Source organism: Gambusia affinis, linkage group LG11, assembly GCF_019740435.1.
Source record: "Gambusia affinis linkage group LG11, SWU_Gaff_1.0, whole genome shotgun sequence".
In the NCBI taxonomy this organism is placed as follows: domain Eukaryota; kingdom Metazoa; phylum Chordata; class Actinopteri; order Cyprinodontiformes; family Poeciliidae; genus Gambusia; species Gambusia affinis.
The window spans coordinates 13,063,994-13,076,731 of NC_057878.1; the positions used below are offsets into that span (position 1 = coordinate 13,063,994).

The window sequence follows — 12,738 nt, forward strand, 5'->3', positions numbered from 1 at the left end:
TTAAGGCTTTGATGAGACATTGTTTTTTAAAATTGTGGTGGACTCAACTCTTTCAGTGACTGAAAAATACAAACAATGACCAAGCTATGCTGTCTGTGAAATCAAGTGTTTGTTATATTAATAGTTTAGTTTGAGGCTGCTTATTAGCAAGTTTCATACTTAGTCAACATCACCTCCTGCAGGCTTTGTTCAGGTTAGTTGCACTGATGAAGTATGTTACGTTCCATATTTTAAATGTTTTTTTTTTTTCATGTTTAATCCTTAAATTGTATGTTGTTTTTTTTCTTCCCAGAATGTCAACGGTTCAGATTATTTATTTTCTCAAGGTAAAATGAGTGTTATTGTATCCGTTTGTAGAATTTGCGTTAACTATTATTAATTCCGTTGAGTTATTAGAAAAGTGTTGAGTTGTAACTCATTTGTTCAAATAAGGCTTCCAAGAACCCGGACTTGAAGTCTTTTAAAGTGTTTTTATCAGTTTTTCAAATTTCTGAGGGTTTTGTTTCTTTGGAATTTGGCTGCCTTTATTGTTTTACTTAATCATCTGACCATTTTCAGAAGAAACCTTTTTTTTTGTTCTGTTCTTTTCTTTTTTTGTTCCTATTTAAATATGGTGTTAAATGATGAACCACAGTTTGATATGAAGGGACTCAGACTTATCTGGTTGTTTTGTAGGCCTGAAGCTTCCTGTGCCTCAACCTGCCCTAGCTTTGCTCAAACGCTTCCTACTAGAAAATAATAGATTTAAAACAACATTGATCAAGAGCCAAAGTTAAAAGGTTGCACCTGGAAATAGGTGCAACTTTTTCTAGATTGCACCTGTTGTAGGTTGCACCAACAACACAATATTATACTGGTTCACCATTTTGATTTCAAAGTGAACTGGGATTTAAAACTCGTATTTGCACCACAGCAAGTTTATGTGAGTGGTTTCTCCTTAGGTGTGTTCACACTTATCTCACTCTGAAATTCAAAACCCTGGCACAAAAATCTTATCTATGTTTGTCTCCTTATCTTTGTTTTACAAACATTACTTATGATAAGAAGTCAGTGTCGCTTTTCACACTATCAAACTTGCTCATTTTTTGCATAAAGTTTGAATCTACAGAAACTAAAAATAGTATTGAGTGACACCAACTCAAACTTAACTCACAAGCTCTTAAACACACAAGCAAAACGACATAACACTGCAGTGTGAAAATGTACCAAAGCTGTTCCGGTTTTCATAAATGTTGCTGATGTCGGCAATGGCATCCAGGTCAACCAGCATGCTGGTGAACCATGACACCTTTTACACTCTGCACTGAAGAATGCAGAGTAAAGTATTTGGACTTGTCTTCTAATAAATAAAACAATAGATGCTATATACTCACGTAGCTTTAGCAAGACACTGATTGGGTTTGCACCTGCAATGAAAACTTGATAGCGATACCAGGATTGTGCCTGTCTCAAGTTCACCAGTATAAACATAGAGTGCTTTTCACATTACAGTAATGCTGTTGCTGTATAAGACATGCAGAAGCTTTAGAGAAACTAGATGTAATCAGCAGAAGTTTTTTTTTCTCTTATCTATCTATCTAGCTATCAAATTTAAGTTTTCAAAATACAACATACATGAATCATACATAAGAGTATAAAGCAAATATATATAACAAATTACTGTATAAGAAGAAATATACTCTTACCAATACGACAATAATGCAAATAAAAATGTACAATAGCTAAAAATTAAATAAAATAAGAACAAGTCAGGGCAATTATCTAAATAATTGGTTATACTGCACTGATTACCACAGACTTTAGGATGACGCTACCTGTCTATGAAGGCATGGGTGGCGTGCTAAGAGGCTGAGTGAGCGTTGGGCTCTGTGTTGGTCTGAGAAAGAAGGTCCAAAAACGGCTGCCAGATCCTACAGAACTTATTAGTGGAGCCTGCAGCATAATACCACAATTTCTCCAAATGAAGTATCTCAGTAAAATCCGATTACCACATTTTAAAGTGAGGACCATTGTCAGTTTTCCACAATTTTAATATTACTTTGTTGGCTATTACCATTCCATACGTCACAGTTCCCAAGTGAAGGAGAATATCCAAATAATGCAATCTGGGGATCTGGAACCAACATGCACTTATACACTTCAGAGAACAAGTTGAAAATGTCACGACAATATTGGAAGAGTTCAGGTCATGACCGGAACAGAGGTGTCAGGGAGTCATCCTGACTTACATTTGTCACATTTTGAAGATATTGAGGGGAACATTTTGTACAATTTCCTTTTAGAATAGTGGACTCTATGACACACTTTGGTGCACTTTGCTTGACCGAATCCTCCCAGATGATCACTCCCAATCTGCAAACCCAGCTCTTCCTCCCATGCAGAGAGTTTGTGGCAAAGTTAAAGCACTCAGCAAAGATGTCAACAAAGCTTGAAATTAATTTTCTTGATTCTGGAGAGCACAATAGTAGTTTGCATATCTTCTTTCCTTCTGGAAGAGATTTGAAATTTGGTATGTTAATTCAAACAAAATTTCTCATTTGCAAATATCTAAAAAATCTGCATCCGAAAGCAATAAACAGTGCCTTAACAATGCAAATGAAGGAAAGTTTGACAGAAGTTATTTTTAAACAAGTGAACAATACCTGGTATTACATAAAGTTATGTATTTTTGTATAACCTGCTGTTCGTTGATGTAGCTTTAGAAGTGTACGATTAAAACATTTGTTTATGCTTAAAGTTAAGTGTGTTATTCTTACTTTTTGCATAGCAACTCTGCATTTCATCTCATCAGCTGAGCTACTAAGGGTTTCTATAGTTGTACACTGGAGTTATTTCTATGCTAAAACAATTGGAGAATGTACCATTTTCAACAGCTTGGTGTACACATTCCTTGTTAGGTACTTTCTGGATATTATAAACTGCTGAACTTATTTAAACATTTGTATTTTTCCTCCCTAAGTACAAGAGGTAAATTTTCTGTCTAAGCTAAACCATAAAGGGGGAAAAGGAGTTTTAAAAACAATGGTCTGACACCAACTGCTGGAAGTAAAACAGCAAAACCGTTGCCTCAAATCCACATGTAAAACTCCCAAATTGTTAGTTATTTGTAGGTCAGTAAATGACACACACAGAAAGGACACACTGTTGCATTTAACAGGAGACATTTTTCATGGTTGGTCGACACTGAAAACAGACAAAGGCTGTCGTCTGTGCATCAAAATAGCATTATATGTAGATTTTCTGAAACCAGGTGGCTGCTGCTTATAAATCTGTCACAATGACAAAATTCCTGATAAACTATAATTAGCTTTTTCTTGGAGTGCAAACATCACACTCAAAGTTACCGTACATTCTTTTTATTTAAGAGCCACACCAGTGGTCCCCAACTTTTTTTAGTAGAGCGGACCGGTCAACCCTCCGTAAATTTACAATGCCACTGTTTCTTACTCATTCTGCTGCATGTTGGCACGCAAGACTTAACCGAGAGCATCCGGTTTAGGATTTTCAAAATAAAAGCTCCTCCAGACTCAATAAATTGAACGGACATATTTAATTATTTCTTGCGCGACCCGGGACCAATTGGTCCACGGATTGGTACTGGTCCAAGGCCCGGTGGTTGGGGGCCGCTGCCTTACAGCTCTGGTTGTAATTAAAAGTGACAAAGTTGTGTGATTTTCATGTCTTTTTTCATAAATGTGTTCTGTGTTTAGAAAATACATTTTTACTTATAGTGTTTAAAAGTTGGTGTTCTTTTTTTCTCTGTACTTCAGAAATAAGTCATATCATTGTTTACATTTCTTTATTTTTTATTTATTAGCTTCTGGAAGAAAAAAAAAACACTTTTAATCATTTTTTGTTCCTCATTATATTTTGTTGTACAATTTTCATTCTGCTCCAGCTTTTAGATTTTTATTCTGTTGCTCAAATTTACTTTTTTTTTTTTTTTTTTTTTTTGCTTGACTTATTCTCTGCTGTAGCTCTTGGTATCTGTAGCTTCCTTTTTTCTTTTTAATTAAAAGTAGACCTAAAAAGAGATCCGTGCCTCAGTTTTGTTGTTTTTAACACCCAACACCTTTGAAAAGAGACATATAGAAAGATAGAGCTATAGCCGAACAAAACAATAGGTGTACAGTCTATTTTCTATATTCTAATGCTGCTACTTTGTTCAATTTCATAACTGTAGAAAAAAAAGTAACTAAAAATGTCAGATCTATAACCTGACATTCTCGCTGGACAAAAATAAGAACACAAGGAGACAGTTAAATTTCTTACAATTGAACGGAGAACTCTGCCCAGGGACATCTCCACATCTCTGTCTCCAGACCAGTTCTGATGTCCCCTCTTTCTTCTCCTCCTTTTATTGTAATTTGAAAACCCCGATTACATCGATTAGCAGCTGCTAATTAGGGGAGCAGCAAACAACAAACCCAGTAGCAAACACATATTTATCTATCTTTTCTTTACAATGCAATGTCCTATCTTCCTGTAAAGTCTTAAGCGCAGTTTCAGTATCATCTCTGGGTCACAAACTTTGACCGGAAGCCTTTGGGTGTTTCTCTCAGGCCAGCTCTCTGGAAGCGGCTGGCCTCTGCTTCCACTTTGGGATGTTTATCTCCTCCTGCAGACATTACATAAAGGCACCCATTCTAGAAACAGACAGACTCTCACAGTCCTTGGTAGAATGATCTCTATTTATATAATTTATTAAATTAATCCTATCAAAAAATAATTTGACTGGTACAGTTTGAAGGGCAGTTACTTTTTATTTCAATAATTTCCAGTGAACTCTCTTAATATCTGCTACAGTAACACATTACGCCTTTCAACAGAAATGCCCACTCATTTCCTTGTTATGCTATCTGTACTGTGTTAAAGGAGGCCTGATCAGCACACATGGAAACTTGGCACATTTTGCTATTTTTCATTAAAACGGTTCCTTCTTTTACACGCCACATTAATTTGCGAAAGCATTCACCACCTTTGACCATTTTAGGTCACAGCCTTTAATGTGTTTGGGGGGAATTTATGTGACAGAACAACACAAAGTAGTGCACAAATATGATAAACTGCCTCATTTGACTGGCCTTTAGGAGGGAATGTTGCTGCAGGACATTGGCGTCTTCCATTTTCCAGTGTGGCAAGAGTTGTTATTGCATCAAGGTTACAGAGTGTGCTGCGTTTCAGTCCTGTACGATTTTTGAAATCCCACAACACATACCAAGTTTAAAGGATGATGTGAAGTGGTAATTTCCTTCCCAAAATTGGGGTAGAAAAGTTTCAATTTCGTTCCATCTGACCAGAGCATCTTCTTCCACATGTTTGTCCTGATATGCATGCCATTGTTCTCGGTCTTCATCATTCTGTAATGAGTCAGACAATCCTCTGACTGATTTATGGGAATTAATCACTCTGGGAAATCTATATTTAAGATAGATTAAATATATGGATTAAATTAAGTGGAACTTAATTTAAATGCACAGCAGACTGAAAAACATCTATCTTTTTCCCTTCCATCCCAGTAATTCTCTTTAATATGTTGGTCTATCACATAAAATAATAATGCAACAAAAATATATAATGTTTTTGTCAGTGCTTTATGGAGGCTTCAGACTGGCACAGTGATACAACCATTGAATTATTGCAAGAAAGTCCTAGGTTTGAATCCCGGTTTGGGGTCTTTGTGATAGATTCACAACCTGACCAAGATGTACTGCTTCTCGCCCGATGACCAAATAGGGATATGACAAAGTTGGGAACTACCTTTGAATCACACTGTAGTTTCAGTTAAATCCAAAAATACTCAGTGATCGTGGTTTATATCCAAACTGTTTTTACTAGGAAGAAAAGAGAAGCTGTTTAAAAGTCCAGTGAATTTAAATATTTGTATAAAGGCAGCAAAGACAAAGAGCAAACTGTGCAATACTGAAACCTGTTCTGTTTGACCTGGGAAGAACAAATATTGCCTCTGTCATATTTCCTCGTCACAGACTCATAACTACCAGCACACAGAGGACATTTGAAAGAAGAAGGTAAATTTAGAACATCATGTCCCATGTAAATAACGTTCTATTGAAAGCAGTGTAAACAGCAGCAGAATCAGGGTTGGTTAAGGTAAGCTCGGTGGCGCTGAATTTCCAAATGGTTTTCATAAATATCTTCCCCTTGCTTTTGCTGCTGTAAAAAGAGGAACAAAACAGAAGTCAGATGATTCAGAAGTTCTTTTTAAAACAACTTTCTGTGTTCAAGAAAAACTTATTTTCTCCTTTGCAAATGCTTTAATCAGACAATGGTAACCTAAGTAGTTAAAATTACAGATTAAATGTAATCTGTAATCTATTTCAGATTACATTTATTTTCAATCCACAACAACTTGGTTTTCTATAATAGGAAGCATCCAGACCGAACAACACAACTGCATTTAGCGTCACCGCACATGGATTTTTTTTCAGAATTGTTTCAGTTCAGTCAACAAGTGAGCTGGATATTCTCCTAATGGATTTTTGGCTAGAAGTCAGAATCCTTGTTTTCATCAATTATTAATGATAAAGCAGCAAAAAGGTACAGATCTCCACAATTTAACCACTGTGTTTAAATGTCAGCATGCTGTTTTCTTTTTGAAACGTTTGCTAGCGTTACACCAGATATAGCATCTTCCAAAACGTTCTACATTGCTTTTGTCAGTCAACCGAATAATTTCACAAAATTCTTAGTTGTCATTGAGATGCTTTCAGGCTAATCTGAGATGGATCTTTGTACTCTTTGTTCTTTTCTTGCCAATAGTGGTTTCAGCTGGGCTGATGAGGCTATAGCAGTGCTGGAGCTGTTTTTGTAATCTCCTGAATGAGTCATTGTTTAAGTAATTATAGTAGACTGCTATTTCCTGAGAAGATTCAAAGGTTTGATGTTTATGCAAACCTAATCCAAACTAATCATTAGGTTTGTTGAGAAAAAAAAAGGCTTTGTTTCACATCCGTCCTTAAATCTCTTTTGGTGGGAGCAGGATGCCATGCAATTCAAAAGCTTTTAGCCTACTTCCTCTCAGTTGTCAGACAGGTTATATTTAAAGGATTTCTTGATTCTACACCTCAGGCAGTAATCAGATATAGGTGTGGAAAGCGAAATATGCTCAATAGTGACTTCATAATTTAACAAGAAGGCCCGTAGTATTTTAACAAGGCCAGCTTGGTGAGGAGCGCATCTTTGCACTTATAGATACAATTATCATTTGAAATCTACATTTTGCATTTTTGTCCAGATAACCTGGTCTGATAGGGCTGGTTTGATGACCTAAGATGATTAAGAATGGAAGAAATCTGCCCTTAAAATCTCTCAGTATCTGATATAAAATCCACCTTATATTGTAATATATTCTAAGCACTCAGCTTGATATTTTCCTCTTTTTCTCAACTGGAAAACATATATTATCCTTCTATGATACAAATATTGTTTTCCTTTTGCAAACTTACAAAAACTACAAGGAAATTGTTCGGCAGGTTGAGGTTGCACTGGAATTGTATGAAGTGACACCATCTCCCTTTAGTCACTGTTTCTCCTAAATTACATAAAGTATTGAGCAAACAATGTACTTGACACTTTGGTTCCTAAAAGTGAATAAAACCTTATCAATAAATTCTAAGGTTATATTTACCCGTATTTCTGAAGGCGATTTGTTCCTGTTAAAGAGACAGAAATTTAGTTTCGGCTCAAGAAGACCTCGTTGTCATGATCAAAACTCCAACAGTAAGAACTTACCTTTTTCTTTGTGTCAGAATCACCAAAGCAGATATTAATACTAGGAAACATACAGAAGCGACAGCAGCTATGATGATAATCAGTCTGTTGTTGTTGTTGTTACTTTCTGTGAATGAAAAGCAGAGGGGCCAGCAATTAATTTTAGTTTCCTTTTGGTTTATGTCATTATAAAAAGTTTGTTGCGTGTTTGTGTGTGGGATGCCATTTGTTTTCCCTTAAATACTTATAAAGGTTGTGCTCATACCCTGTGGTTTCTTAAAAAAAAAACATTTCTAATTATGCTTTGGTGAGACAGTCCTATATTTATCATGCATATTAAAAAAAGAAAAATTCCTGTAAGGTTTTGGTGAGCAAAGAACCAAATGCCAGAATGAAAAAACACCCTTAAACATAGTTTAACTGTTTAACAACTTTAATTAGTCATGCACTTCAACCTCTGTTCTTTCCTGTTCCTGATTATAATGGGTGATTTAAAAAAAGATTTTACTGACCTGTAATTTTAAGCTCCCAGAACTCGTCAAAAACTCCTGAATTTGCAGTTATCTTGCAAGTGTAGTTTCCTTCGTGTAACTTCTGGGCTTCTCCTATGATGAGTGCATATCGCTCACTTTCTAAATCAGACATCTCTACTTTAAGGCGGACACTTTCATTGAACCTAGGTTTATCTTTTGAACTTTTGAAGGTAAATAGATTCTTTTCATTAAATTTCCAAGTGACCATGGTTATGTTTATGTCTGAGTCAGTACAGTTCAGGGTCACTCTGCTGCCTGCCACCTGCGTGATTGTTTTGGCTTCTGTGCAAAAGAAGAGGAAGGAAAAGGCTGTCATTAGATTGCATTTACTCAGAAATAATAATAATAATAATAATAATAATAATAATAATAATAATAATAATAATAATAATAATAATAATAATAATAATAATAATAATAATAATAATAATAAAGGAAAACAAATCTAAAAACACAAACGAGAAGCCATGTTGAACAAACCAACCAAAAGAGGTGATGAAAACGTACAAACAGATTACCACCAAAACTTCATCTGATAACGGCTCAGACTACGTAGGGTTGACCATAACCACAGTGAACATGAGTTAATGTAAAATTAAAATGTAGCAGGGTTAGGGTTAGGGTACACATTTTTACACATAGGGGTCACATTTTCTCCGTCTTGCTGGTGCATCAAAGAGCGTAGAAATGAACGTCATTGTGTGAAACATCACATCTTGAACTGTGCACAGAGTGCCATTTAGGACGCCTCCTGCAGCTGTTAAGATGAAGAGTTTGTTGTACTTGTGTATATTACTATTTGTTGCTGTTTCTTTTTTCAGTTTTCTACAACGATCACTTGATCAAACCTGGGTCAGACATTCAATGTTTAGCCAACCCTCTCCAAAGTATTCTTGTAAAAAGTTTTTCCTTTTTGTTGCTTTGTCTGCTTTCAACCTAAGAGCACAGTTCAAACTTATATTATTTGGAGAACATATAATAAAATATTTTTTTCAGAGTAACTACAACTTTTCAGTTTGGCTTACTATAAATCTGGTTGTGTTTGGAGCTACCTTTGATTAATGATGACTTGAACATTGGTTCGTTAGTGAATACCTTTGTTTGCTCCTTTTAACCAGGTTGGACATGCAGAGACTGTGACTGATCTTTCATCACATGAATTCCCAGGAATTTCATGGGCTACATCTTCATTCTTGATATATTTGAGATCAGGAATTTGTTATAGTTTCATCAAAGCATTAACATTGTTGTCCTTAAATCACTCTGTAACCACTTTGGCCTTCTGCTCAGGATCATTTTCCATTAGGAGGAGCCACTTACACTACAGCTTTAGTTTCTTAGCTGGTGTCTTTAGATGTTACTTCAGTATTTTCACATATTGTTCTTTCTTCATGATACCATTCATTTTATGAAGTGTGCCAGTTCCTCCTGCAGCCCCTCACCATGCTGCTCTCACTCATATGCTTCACAGCTATCATTGTGTTCCAAGAATCACAAGTCTCCTCACTTTTCCTCCAAATATCTGAAAATGTCTGAAAACATGAACACGGCACATTTAAGAATCTTTAAAGTTTTCCCAAAGATTAACCAGACTTTTCAAACTCCTACTTTCTCTTCCTGATGTCTTGGCTGACTTTATTTTACTTTCCCACTATGTCAGACAACAAAATAGTGTGTTGGAGGTGTCAGTCAACCTATGACCTACTTCTTGATACATGAAAAATGAAACAAAAGTTTCCTGACAGAACATAAACCTCAAAAGGAGAATGATGTGCGAAGGAGGCAGGAGAAACCGAAGCTGCGACAGAACAAAAATATGGAAGTAATAGTCATTCACAGAAGTAGGAAAAAGAAGCAAAAGTAAAACAAATCGGTTTAAACAAAACAACAAGCAGATACATAGAACCAAACATGCTATGACTATCAAACATTTACATTTAAATATTTAGTTTCCAAGGAGCCTGACTCTCTTTTAATCATTTAAAGTCATCTTGATTAATATTTGCTTTTGCTTTCTAAAGGTGTTTTGAAAACATTTTATTTGTGCATTTTTTAAATTTTAGATTATTGTTTAAGTGGTTTTACTCTTAACTATAACTGATCGAGGCATAATACATCTCCTTAAGTCAAGGTATGATCCAGCTCTTTGCCAATATTTATCAGTATTAACAATGACTTAACAGGAAACAGAGTTTGAATTGGATCCTCAGCCATTTTCTTACCAGCCAATCTCCCTTCATATTAACATGTGTTGTTTATCTCTTAACCAAAGCCAAAAGATCCAACCAAACCCGTCTGGACTCATTAAACAAAGGTTTGGTGCCAACAATGTCACTCTTAAAGAGCTAAGCTTATGTTGACACAGAGTCAATCAACTGAGGGACAATGAATCTCATCGGTTCTCAAAATAAACTAAAGTCTAAAGAAAAACTTGATGGACTTCTGAGAACTATCAATTAAGACCAATTTACAGAATTACAAGAAAGTCAGGCTTCTTACTAACACAACACAAAGAAACTAATCGTTTAAAAGTTTCAAACTGTATTGCGCATATAATCATCTTTCATGATCCACTCAAAAAAAAATTTGTACCTGCTGGCCAGAAAATCCAGAAGATGCAACTTATCAATGAAGAGTTGATGCAGCAATATCTTAAGAAATTCATCATCCCACCTAAAAACAAAGCGCATTTTACTGCATCATGACATTCACACTAGAGCATTTTTCTAAAGAATCTTTTTATGAAAAATCAGAGTTTAGATAAGCAGTAGTGACCTTTCTCTGTCACTTAAAACACTTTTTATTTACATTTAAAGCGTAGAAGAGTTTACACACTCAAATCATTGCACGTAATTAAAGTAAACAATTATGTTTCAACTTAAAAATTATTTTACAGAGGAACATCCTGTCTAACCATCAAACAACAAGCTGTATCATTCTTTTTCTTACTTGTGTAGGGTCCAGCAGCTCTCTGATTTCCTCTTTATCTGTTAGCTCTGCTGTCTTGCTCTACAATTTTAGTATATAAGCTGCTTTTTCTTGCACCACCAGCATCTGATTTAGCTGCCACTTCTTCTTCTTCTTCTTGATCAGAACCGCACACCCAATCAAAAAAAGAAAAATTGCTTTCCACACAGGAAGTGAGCGCTGTGGTGTCTGTCGTGGTAGGAGGTGTGAGTAATATGCTTTTATAGTTTTCAGGTTGCTCTGTCAGCGTTAGGGTAGGTTTTAGTCTTTTGAGGGCCATCTCTTTCCACCTCAGTCTATGTTTGTTTTTTGTTTTTTTGTTTTGTTGTGTTTCCAAGCTTTGTGCAGTACAGCTCATTTTGTGCAACCTTCATGAGAGTAGCGGACAAAGTTCACTTTTATTTCCTTCTTCCTCTTTGCCGGCATTCTGAAAAAATGCATTCCTAAATAAGTCATCATAAAATGACCTTCTGACACGGTTGTGCCTTAAAATGGAAACGATACAAGCTGGTCTGTGGGAAAGTTCATATGTTTGTTATTTTGATCTAACAATGAAAATGCAAGCTCGTCTCGGGAGCTTATCCTTCTGATGGCGAAACTCAACTGATTTTCAGTGATGCATGTTTCAGTGCAAGGTTAGTATTTTCCCGATCAGGTTCAGGAAGGTTTCGTTCAAAATGTGTGGGAAACCAGTCAAACGCAGAAGATTGGTAGCAGGAAGAAGTATGAATGCCATGTGGTATTACCGGTGGTATTACCGGTGGTATGGTTTGCATTGTGAAATGCAAACCATACAACTGGTTTGCATTTCACAATAAGACATTGCTTTGTTATGTTCTGTCAAGCTATTTCTATTTGTCAAAATGTTTGGTTTGTTTTGTAAAGATTTAGCTGAAGTATACTCTGCAGGAAGTGACTGCTCAACTTGGTGTTTCAATGGAAAAGTGATTCAAATGATCTGTGTATTCTTAGCGTATCAGGAAAGACAAAAATAGTACAGGTCTTCTGCTGTTGCGTGACTGTTTGTTGAAGGCTGAGACACCTTGTGATCTTTTACACAACCTTAACGGTTCTACAGTACAGTAAAATAAACTTTAGAAAATGAAAAACTGTTGTGACCTCAAAAACTATACAGGTTTTTTAGGAGTTTCTAAACATTAAAAATGCTAACAAAGACCCCCCTTCACATTTAAGATTCAAGACTTCATTACAGAAAACAAAAGTGAGCCAGGGCTTGGGTGGTCTTCTGTAGTACATCAACAAGGAAGTGCATTTCTGTAGTGGCAGCATGTTTCTGTCTACTATTAGAGAAGCCTGGAAGCTTCTCTAATAGTAAGGCATCTTATCCTGCCTGTCAGCATGGCATGTGGTCAAGATGTACGATTACAGAAACATAGGTTCTTTGTGCTTTGTGAGCAGTCATGTACTTCGCTCACTGTGGGATTGCTGAGAAACTCGGGGTGGTTTGTGGTTTTTCAGGAGGCCGTTGAAATGTGCAATCAGTTTT

General features: G+C 35.9%; 1 long non-coding RNA gene across 2 annotated transcripts; it reads right to left on the reverse strand.

The window, feature by feature from the left end:
- Positions 1-253: 253 nt before the first annotated feature.
- On the reverse strand, positions 254-11,697 carry LOC122839566. 2 transcript variants are annotated; one of them, XR_006372062.1, is made up of 6 exons: positions 11,214-11,697; positions 10,857-10,937; positions 8,244-8,546; positions 7,753-7,858; positions 7,649-7,673; positions 254-4,618 (listed from the first exon to the last, which is right to left on the reverse strand). It is a non-coding gene; the product is annotated as an uncharacterized LOC122839566 (long non-coding RNA). The 2 variants fall into 2 exon arrangements; XR_006372063.1 differs by having other exon boundaries at positions 254-6,174.
- Positions 11,698-12,738: the final 1,041 nt, after the last annotated feature.